Below are 11,156 nucleotides of genomic sequence, written 5' to 3'. Positions count from 1 at the left end.
CGGATTAGTTGTCGTATTTTTTACTATTGTTTTATGTCTCATAAAATGTATGAAATTTATTGAGTACCAAAGAGAATTTTCCTTGACATCATTGAGTACGAAAGAGATAACTAGTTGAACGCTCGTGCGTTGTCATGGGCTTTTAAATTTTTTTACATGTCCACTTACGAATACAATGCATAAAAAATTTCGTAGATATAGATTTTTTTTCCGATTACACCTATAAATATAAAGCATTTCAAATTTCATATGTATCGAAAAGATAGCCTGGAACAATTGAAAAATAACTAAAATCCAGTTCTCCTACAACGTAACTCGAGGATGTGTACGTTCAGAGCCTATAAATATAATGCATTTCAAATTTCATATGTATGGAAAAGATAACCTGGAACAGTCGGAAAATAACTAGAATTCACTTCTCGTGCAATGTAACTCTCGAGAATGTGTACATAGAGAGAAATGATACAAAATATACATGCATGCTACAAACTAATATCTATTTGATGCACTTAAGATATTTCTATACAAGCTCGGGAAAGTTGTCTTTAGCTTCATTTGTATCCTGCACAAACAATATATATAATTAGCATAAAGATTTCATGTGGAAAATAATATTGCTCGTGCATTGCAATGGGGCATATATTTAGTTTGGTTGTTCGACTTTAATCGAGTTAACGTATGTCTCTAGATACATAATATTCTCCAAGAATTTTCTCCCCTTCCCTATGTGGCTAGGGGAAACTCTCCCTTCTAGACTTATCTAGCGAACCTATAGATTCGCCTCCCCTCGAGGTGTCGCTCCAGCTAGTAGTTTAGGTTAATTGTTTCGGTCCATCTAGACGTAGTCGACGAAGCTCTGATGTAGATTACCACTGTCTCCTTGGGGCGGTGAGGTTAGGTTTTCTTGTCGTCCGTGCGCGATGATAGAATTTGATGTCAACTGCTGCAGATTTATTCAAGAATTTAACAACGACAACTGTGGCTTCAGGGCGTTGGTCCTTAGGGGCATGTGCACAAAGTCTTGAACTGTTATCGGAAACATGCTTTGGCAGCGGAGCGGCGATAGCGGCGCGTCAGCGGCACATCAGACAACAGCAGTGGTCGTTCGACAATCTAGACTCCTGGATGTAACTTTTATTACGGTTGAGGTGATTTGTACTTCTGATGAACTTTTGGAATAGATCAGAATCTTTTTCGCAAAAAATGTATACCTATAATTTTTTTACGCACATCTACAGTTTACTATTTTATCAATAAATCACTCAACATCTTATTTCTCCACCAACTATCGCAAGCACGGTCCATGTTTTCCACCTCAGTTAGTGAAAGATCCGGTTTGCAATCCCCCCTTTCACCTCCGTCAGCACAAACTTTGAATTTCAAACACGCAAGGGTGCATTTGTACTATATTTCACACTAAAGCTCTCTCTCTCTGACATATCCCTCTCATTGTAATACGGTAGTCTCCGTTTCTCCTTACATCCTCTCTATCACACCTATATATGTCTCTCACTCCCAAAGTCTGTCCCACCCTCGTTCTCTCTCTCTCTCTCTCTCTCTCTCTCTCTCTCTCTCTCTCTCTCTCTCTTTCTCTCTCTCTCTCTCACACACACACGCGCACACACACACACACACACACACACACACACACTCCCGCTCTCCCTCTCCCGCGACTCAAAACTAAATTTTGGCTAGCTTAATTTGCCAAGTGTTAACAGTCGGCGGCTACATTATATCCTTGAAGCCAAAATCCGGGCCAAGGTTGTGCAAAAAACATTGCGATCAATTGAACCATCTATATGGTTACCAACGCGTTGCATCCCTTCTAACAGGGATTGACATGAAAGGGACACCTTACCAAGTTTTTCTTGTGCTATGATGCCCAGATTGTAGAGATATCATTCTCTTCAGCGCATCACACATATGTGTCCCCTGTAGTTTCTTCGGCCTGTGTCTGCTGGTGAATGATCCCATCGGTGCGACAAAAAGTTCTTCTATTGAAAAAAATATCAGTGTACTAATTTACGAAACCTTCTTCGTACATAGGCTGGTGACAACAAATCATATCTCTTAACAGAAGAAGGCGATAAATGACCGACCTTATTTCTTAACAGATAAACTCCATAAATAGCTCTGGGTGAGCATCTGAAACATTTCCCATGCAAAGATGGAAAAGAAAAAACATATGGAATATTTCTGCTGAAATAAAACATATGACAGGCAAAGGTCAAATGATCTATCTAAGTAAGGTACCATATAAGTTAGCTTAAACAGCCCTTGATGAGCATACACACAAAGAAAAGAAGAGTAGATGCCCAAAGAAGAGAAATCTTGCATGGCATGTCAATCCAATTTTACAAAATCCCAAGCCATATTGGATGCCTATTTTCTAAAACGATTTCCCATCACCGGTGATCAGGGCAGCCAGTTTAAATCATGAAACATAAGTACACCATGTAGAAGCTATTTTTATTTTGACCAGACAATGCTATAGTGCTTTCATCTTTAATTGTTTGCTGAAAGGTAAATACAAAAGAGGAAACCGCTAAAAAATGATGAATGTATCTTTCTTAGCTTCACAAAAGTAGATAATCCAGATTGCACAAAAAATCGACAACATTAGATCCTGAGAACTATCTTTGATTGAATAGTCATTGTATATGATAACTTTCAACAGAACTAAGACACAACAAGGGGATTTACCAGACTGGAATAATGCAGATGTTACGATACATCTGAAATAAGTAATTTTTGTACCAAGCTTTCACTGTATGCAAATCCTGCAACATGATGACACGAACACGTACATCGATCGATATGGTGCTGAGATCATGGAATTATTGAAGTTAATTCCTTGAGTAATTCTCCGGGCAATGCTGCAACAAGCCACATCCTACTGGTCAATCTCAGTATCTGGTCTGACTCACTCCATCTTCTCCTATGTCAATTCACTGGACTACACTGTCTCTGCGACCGGCGTGTCTCTCCTGCCCTTCTCAGGGCGGCGGAGGCGCCTGCACCGTCGCAGCCCATTAGCACCCCGCCGATGTCGGCCACCGTGATGCGCACGATCGGCGAAGAGCAGGCCCTCGGCCTTGGCCATGAGGCCATCCACCACCATGTCAGGCTTGTCGACACGGTCGTCGACAACACCGAGGTAGTTCTTGGTGAGCACACGGCGCGCGGAGGGCGAGGTGAGCAGTAGCCGAGCTCAATGTTGTTGTCCATTGCGACCCAGGAGGAGCCGCGCCAGTTACAACCGCTCCGAGTTGTTGGTAGTGAAGATCATCGGGGGCTCGCCGATGTAGGATGACCAAATCAAATCAATCAAGTTGAGGACATCGGAGAGGCTTATTGACTCGCGCCCTATCACCGGCATTGTCACTGCGGCGGCCGGGGATAGATCGCCAGTTGCGTGTTATCCTCGTCAGCCGTCAAATTTCTTCTTGAGGTCGGATAGGTCTAGGGAGCAGTCTATGTTCTCGACGACGACGATAGACTTCGGCGTGGTGGAGACGAGCAGGTGGCGGAGGTGGGAGGTTGTGGGAACCGTGGTGAGCTCCAGGTCGTAGACACCGAACTTGAGGAGATTCGCGATGGTGGCCACGAGGCTGGTCTTACTTGTGCCGGACGGGCCATGGAGCAGGTACCCGCACTTCCAAGCGTGGCTGATGTGCGCTTAGTGCTCTCGGCGAGCGGAGAAGTGCGGCAGATCGGAGCAGATCTCCTCGCGGAGCGTCAGGTCGACGGGGAGCGTGTCGATGGAGGAAGGGTGGGAGAAGGTGTGGGAGGTCCAGAGGCGGTTGTGGTCATCGTTGGGCGCAGCGGGGTAGTTAGTGTAGAGCCTGTGCAACCATGACTTGAGCGGCATACTGGTGGCCTCGTCGATGACATCGGGGATGTAGGTGTCGTGCACGACCTCGCGGTGTTGGCACGGGAACTGCGGCCAACATCTTCGGTGGTCACCACCGGCGCCGCCGCCCCTGCCACCGAAGACGTACACATTGTGCTTGTGTCCTGCGCCGCGCTCGCCGGTGCCTGCGGTGCAGTTCCACTTGATACGGACGCCCTGGAAAGTATCACGAGCGGTGTGCGCATCCGGGAGCGATGCCACGGAGCGCTTGACTGGCACGGCTTGTAGAGGCGCACAGTGATGCCACAGCGAGGCAATGCAAGCCGAGGTAGAGATGTGCGACGTCGTAAAGGTCATTGGTGCGCCGGATCTGGCACCGTCTGCCTCGTCGATGAGGATGGTGGCCATGGGCCCGGAACGCCGATAGAAGATGAACACAAATAATATTCCATAAAAATTAAGTAGATACGTAATGCTTTCATAATGTTAATTTCGTTAAAATCCGTTATTTGTTTGCTGAAAATCTAATATTTGTTTCCTAGAGACATGGATCGGTTGATTCGAATAATTTTGGAAAGTTAGATCGGTAATCTTTTGTACATTAGGAAAGTGTTTATTTGTAGTAAAAGAGTGGAGAGAAAAATAAACCGATTGATATAAAAACCAGCATGAAGCGGGTGGTGCGAGGTGGAACGAAATAAAACCGGACGAAAATAAAAACGGTGTACCAGCCTATACGTAGGGAGGACTTGGTAGGCTCCGTTCCACGGTTTTTTTTTCGTCGCAACTCCCACCTTTCGTCTGGTTTTTTTTTCATCTCACCTCCCACCACATCTTTTCACATTGGTTTTTCACCCTCCCAATAAAAAACTTTCCTGGCCTTTCCAAACTTTTCTAACCAGGCATGTTACAAATGAGCAGGAACTGGTAAGACGTTACCAAACAATGAAATTCAATTTCATGGCAATCAATTCCAAATCCCAACCTTCCTAACACATAGATCCATGTCTTTCCTATATTTTCTCTCCTACCTAAAACATCAGCAAGGTTCCTGTTTCGCTTGCAACGTTTTCCGCTACTTCGCTTCGTCACACCTCACGCCCCACGTCCCCTTCTCCCTTCCACGTTTTTTCTCGAAAATCCATGTCCCCGCCAGAGCAAGCATAGTCAATCAATTAGTAATCCTTCAATCATGCCCTCGCCTCCCGTCTCTTTCCCAGCACAGGAACCGCCGCACTGTGCGTGTGCGTCCTTCTTCCTTTGTGTCGCGGCTGCCGCCACCGTTCAACAGCACCAGCCACACAAGACCCTGTCACCGCCGCCAATAGGACACCGACATCACCGGCCGTCTCCCGCTGTTGCCGCGGCCAACAGGTCTCCTACTGAAGTGGCCGGCGACAACAGGAGACTCCACCCCGCCCGCCCAATCTAGATGAGATCAGTGCAGGAACACGTACCAGATCAGTACATGCACAGGTATGCATGCAACAGCAGCACTAAGGACATAATCTCTACTCCTAAGGAACGACTTGGTAGTCTCTGTTTCGTCCGGGTTTTTTCGTCTCAACCTCTCACCTTCGTTTTTTGTCGTCCCTCCTCTCACCACTGTCTGATTTTCCCTCACACTTAACCAAAAACTTCATCTCTTCTGGTTTCATTTCGCTACTCCACCGCCCCCGTCGATAGCCCTCCACCGATTTATCCCCGTCAAAGCCCATGCCACCCCGTACAAAGAAAACAGAGAAAACCATCTTCGGATCTGCCCCTCCCACGGTCCCGGCCGCCGCATGTCTTCCTCCTCCCACGATCCCGGCCGCCACATGTCTCCCTCCACCTGCAGCCGCACCTCTGCTCCTCGCCTCCTGCATCGGCCCCAGAATCCTTCTGCATCGCGGAACCGAGAGACCGGAGGCCGATCTTGCCTATGAGGAGACGGGGACGGCGCCGACGAGCCGTTCCCCTTGGCGCCGTTGCCGCTGGGCACCCAGACAAAGGAGTGGTAGATGCCAACGCCTCGAGGCCTGCCTCAAGCACAGATTGAGAAGTCCATGACATCAGCGAAATTTTTTAATCAACATGCGACCACTGAGGGGCTCCATCGGTAGGTATTCCTATTGCTCTTGCAGTCTCTACATTTCATCCTTTCTTTTGGGTTTAGGGATCTTTTCAAATAAGAGATAGGCAACGATGCTTTTTCTCCATGCTAGAAATATGAATGATAAAGCAGAAGAGCAGAGAACACACATCTTTCTCACGGCTATTGGATTTATAGACATCGGCTGCATCATGTGATATGGTAAACCAACAGAGGTATGTGTATAAGCCAAGCTGCTTATTTTTCGTCCGATACTTTACTCCTTCCTTGACCTGATTGCTAGCAAAATGTCACTACAGGTTTGGATCGAAGTATCAGTTCAAACTATGGTGATTGAATATTTTTTACCTCACGGATTGCACTTTAAAGTTTATAATTTTTATAATGCCTGTAATGGAGTCGTTTTGGTTGCATAATGCTTGAGTGAGTTACATGTTCTCCATCACCCCCTTTATTTTTTGCAAATCAAATGCCTTCTTCATTTGTTTCAGCTGCTAGGACTGAAGGCCAAAGTAATGTATGTTAAATTGCTTTTGGGATTCACATAAGCTGTTAAATTGTTAAATGCTCCAGCACGAAGTTGCTCTGGTGCCGTCCCCTCTTATGTGATGCTCCGCATGACTGCCTCATCTTCCCTAAGGCCCTCCTCCTGAATCTCTGCCTTGCCTGAGCCGCCGAGCGACGTCGCTGGGGACAGAAGCGATGAGTACGGCTATTTTGTGACGGATGACGAGGAGGAAGATCCTAATGACTTCAAAATTCATGTATCCAAGATCAGGAAGCAGAAGCGCCGCCTCATGCGTGAGCAGACGTGCACCCACTCGAGGCCGTTAGGGCCACGCTCACCGGCGACCTTGCTGATTTCACCCCCTGCCTCTACGATTGTCGTCTCCTCGACCAAGAAAATGGCTTTGCACAGAGGTGGGCACCCGATTCCATCGTAACTGTTGCCAAATCTCTCAGTGATATAATTGTCTGCGCTTTTAAATGTATAGATTGATAGGTGATACGAAATCCCATAAATGTCTTTTTTTGTTTTATGGATCCAGTCTTTGATCTCATTTACGACCGGCTAAGATCGGTGTCATTTACGAAAAAGGCTTTCGCCCCGCTATATTGATATAGCAACCGCCCGATACAACAAAGAGTCCAATGCTGGGGCAATAAGCATGCCCAAAAGAAACAAAAGAGAAAGAAGAGAGAAAATAATGTCCACAGTGTCGGATCGACGAAAACGATGATAACCCAAAACCGTTGCGCTCACCGGAGATGTACCACCTCGCTCCAGGCACCTCGAACCTCCGCATACCAAGCAGCACCTTCAGGAAGGAACACGATAACGACGACGCTGCTGCCCGGACAGGTCCTAGTGTTTCCCCCGGTACGCGGAGGGGCGTGGGGAAGGGGAAGACCCGACGCCCTTCAGGAAGGAACGATGGCGCCCACGGGCGTCACCGCGTCGGTGCCGGCAAGCCGGCCCGGATTTCTCCCATCCGCCAAACACCCAGAACCCCGAACGGTCCGACGCGCACCACCAGACAAGCCACCCACGAATGTGCGCCACCACGGACTTGCCATCATCACCGCCGCCTCACCGTGGTCATCGAAGCAAGACCGACGAGGACGAGAGGGAGCAACCGGGAACGAGGAACGGCAGCAAGGGCAGCCACACCGGAGGAGACAACCTCCACCGCCATCGGCGGTCACCGACCGGACGCGGCAAGGGGAGCGTACCAGGCCCTCGAGGCCCGGCCGAGCCCAAAAGGGGCTCGTGAAGCACCCGTCGCCGAGCTGCAGTAGACGTGCCGCCGTCTCCACCACCCCCCGTACGAGCCGCACCACCACCGCCCCCGCCGGAGCCGCCGCAGGCGAGACCGAGTCAGGCCCGCCCAGACCCAGATGGGGCCCAAAAGGGCCCAGATCTGGGCCGGGAGGGCGCCGCCACCATCCACCGCGCCAGCGCGCGTGCCAAGGGGCTGCGCCGCCGCCTCTAGGCCACCCGGAGCTGCGCCGCCAGGAGCAGCCGCCGCCTCTAGGCCACCCGGAGCTGCGCCGCCAGGAGCAGCCGCCGCTGCCGGAATCACCGTTGACCGAGGAGCACCGCCGCGGGACGCCACCACCCTAGCCGTGGCACCGTGCGCGGGGAAGGGACGGCCGCCGCCGCCGCCAACACCACGCGGGCAGGGCCCGGTGGCGCAGGCCGGCGGTGGCGGGAGGAGGGGAACGGGAGGGGGGGCTGGAGGGCGGGGAGATGGGTCCCCGGTCGCCTCGCTAGGGGAGGCGACGCGGGGGGAGGGCCGGGAGGGAGGAGGGAGGCGGGGCGCGGCGCGGCGCAGGCAGCTGGAGGTGCGGGAGGGGGGAGGGGGCCGGCGGCGGCGGCGGAGCGGGGGAACCCTAGGAGCCGGAACTTGAGTTTTTTTTTAGAAAAGGAGGATGACCCCCGGCCTCTGCATCTGGGAGATGCATACGGCCACTTTATTGATTATTCTCGAGGACCGTACAAAGTATTACAACAATGTGTCTGAATCCACCATCTTGGCAACATATGCCGCTACTCCTATCCAATATGATGAGGGGGTGCTAGCTGGGCCACTACCCAAACCACTCACCTAAGCCTAACATCAAAAGCCGGAAGCCGAAACTCATTCGGAAGCCCCAGCCGAGCCACATACCGGGTCTGGGGCACAATCCGGTCAGACGCACTCGTGTGTCGTCGCCGCCATCTTCCACAGGTCCGTCTTCAGATCATATTGAGGCTTCTACCTTGTCTGGCCACTCTGCCATCGACGTCTCCATGACGCCAGACAGCTTCCTCCTCCTGCACGCGTCCATCTCCGCGCATCAGACGCCGAGTCTCCACGCATCAGACGCCCGAACTTGAGTACTCCGCCGAAACCTCCCTTAGCTGAGCGAGATCTGTGTTGGTGATGATCAACACCGCCGAGATCGGTGTCATTTTTGTGTTCCTAGATGCTAGATAATATTTTGTGCAGATTTGATAGAGATCTGTGTTGGTGATGATCAACCCAATTACGGGCAACAAAATGATGGTGACAAGCATTTCATTTGGAATATACATCTGAACTACTGGTGGAATAGAAAAGAATTTCTTCTATACATGGAAATAATTCCTCGTATGCTTACAGGAGCCATATCTACTTGGTTCCATATACGAGTGCATTTGCTTGGTGATGTGCTTCACTTTTTTCTTGTACCTGTCTAGAAGGGTAATCAAAATACTTTTTTGTTTGAGTGCATTTCCTTCTTCCTTTCCTTTATAATTCTTCTTCCATTTGGTCTTATTTGATTCATAATCCTTCCAGGGAATAAGTTGCCCCGCTCATTTTCATAACTGCGTGTGATGTGCACGAGTATTTAACCAAAAACTACCACATTTCATGAAAACGTGTCTAGAAACTACCATTTTACAAATTTGTGCCGAAAACTATTACTTTTTTGCTAATCTGTGACTAAAAACTACCATGTCGGAAAAGTGCCCGATTCACCTCTTCTAAACGCCTTTCTGACAGGATGGGCCCACAAGTCAGGTTGACCGTTAGTTTTGACCGTTATTATAAATGGAGCCCACACATCAACCCTCTTCTTCCTCCTCTCTCTCCCTCTCTTTGGCATTTCTATAAACACCTCGTGTGCACATGCAAGCCACCTCCACCGCGGACCAGTGCCGGCGCTCACTCACGCACGACGGCGCACACGCTCGCGGCGGCGACGGCTACGCGCATGGGCTGTTAGTGGCCGCCGCCGGTACCGCCACCGCAGCAGCATCATCCGGGGGCAGACTACACCACCTGTGCCAGCGACAAGAAGATCAAAGTCAGCGACACCCTCGGTTAGTGCATGCCGGCCACGTACTTTTCTAGTAGTAAAATTTTCGTCTGGTGTGCCACTCATTTTTACTGAGCCATGGACGCGCGCGACAAATTTTGGTTTACCTTCACAGTGTTCAACTACGCCGGCGGGGCGCACAACGTGGCGGAGGTGAGCGCGGCGGACTACGCGTCGCGCTCAGCAGCGACGGCAGTGGCGCCACCACCATCGCGCTCAAGACCACGGAGAAGCACTACTTCATCTGCGGCGTTACCGGCCACTGCAGCAACGGCATGATGCTCGCCGTCGACCTCGCCGCCGCTGCCGCCGAAGGCGGCCCCGACCCCGGACACCCTCGACACCCCCTCCACCACCCCAACTTCGCCATCCACCCCCGGCGCCACGCCCAAGACCCCGGCGACCGTGCTCGCGCCCCCGACCAAGCAGTCGGAGTCCGGCGCCACCGGACTCAGGGCCACGGCGATGGCTGGCCTGGGCATCGCGGGGCTGGTGGTCGCGGGGTGTAGTCTGCCCCCGTGGTCCCCCGGTGGAGTAGGCCGGGGACGGCAACAGCATCCAGAGCCACGCGCTCGGCTCGCTCGAGAAGGGCACGTCGGTCAGGATCTCGGGCGGCCGCGGTGGTGGTACCGGCGGCAGCCAATAACAGCCGTGCATTTAGCCGCCGCCGCCGCGAGCGTGTGCGCCGTCGTGTGTGAGTGAGCGCCGGTAGTGGTCGGCGGCGGAGGTGGCTTGCAGGTGCACACGAGGTGTTTGTAGAAATGCCAAAGAGAAGGAGAGAGAGGAGGAAGAAGAGGGTTGACGTGTGGGCCCCATTTGTAACAACGGTCAGAGTTAACGGTCAACCTGACTTGTGGGCCCATCCTGTCAGAAAGTCATTTAGAAGAGGCAAATCGGGCACTTTCCTGACATGATAGTTTTTAGTCACAGATTAACAAAAAAATGGTAGTTTTCAGCATAAATTCGTAAAGTGGTAGTTTCTAGACACGTTTCCATGAAATGTGGTGGTTTTTGGTTAAATACTCGATGTGCACAGATTTACCACTGATGGTGGTTATAAAGCTCAGTCCAAATTTGTTTCCATGTAATGTTCTACAGGTAACTTTCAGCAAGTTTAATCCCCTTAACTATAAGCCAGTTGAAGTGTTACTTGCTTTTGTACAACTCTACGTGTGGATGTAGTTATTTGACCATATATAGATCAATTATATAGCTGACTTAATTTTTATTATCTTCCCTATTAACATGGAAGAAACGCAAACAATGGCACCACCTTGACATGGTAGTTCTAAAGCTCAAATCTTTTCTCTAAAGTCAACTATGCTCTTTTTTATGTCATAGGATAGATTCCTTATAAAAGAT

At 50.3% G+C, this 11,156-nt stretch overlaps 2 pseudogenes; one reads left to right on the top strand and one right to left on the bottom strand.

Annotated features, from left to right (window-relative positions):
- Positions 1 to 2,943: 2,943 nt before the first annotated feature.
- Positions 2,944 to 4,261, bottom strand: LOC109781535 (AAA-ATPase ASD, mitochondrial-like; annotated as a pseudogene).
- Positions 4,262 to 9,479: 5,218 nt separating this feature from the next.
- Positions 9,480 to 10,496, top strand: LOC109781537 (uncharacterized; annotated as a pseudogene).
- Positions 10,497 to 11,156: the final 660 nt, after the last annotated feature.

Source organism: Aegilops tauschii, chromosome 2, assembly GCF_002575655.3.
Source record: "Aegilops tauschii subsp. strangulata cultivar AL8/78 chromosome 2, Aet v6.0, whole genome shotgun sequence".
NCBI lineage: Eukaryota > Viridiplantae > Streptophyta > Magnoliopsida > Poales > Poaceae > Aegilops > Aegilops tauschii.
The sequence above is the reverse complement of the archived record's forward strand: the minus strand, read 5'-3'. Positions and strand labels throughout refer to the sequence as shown.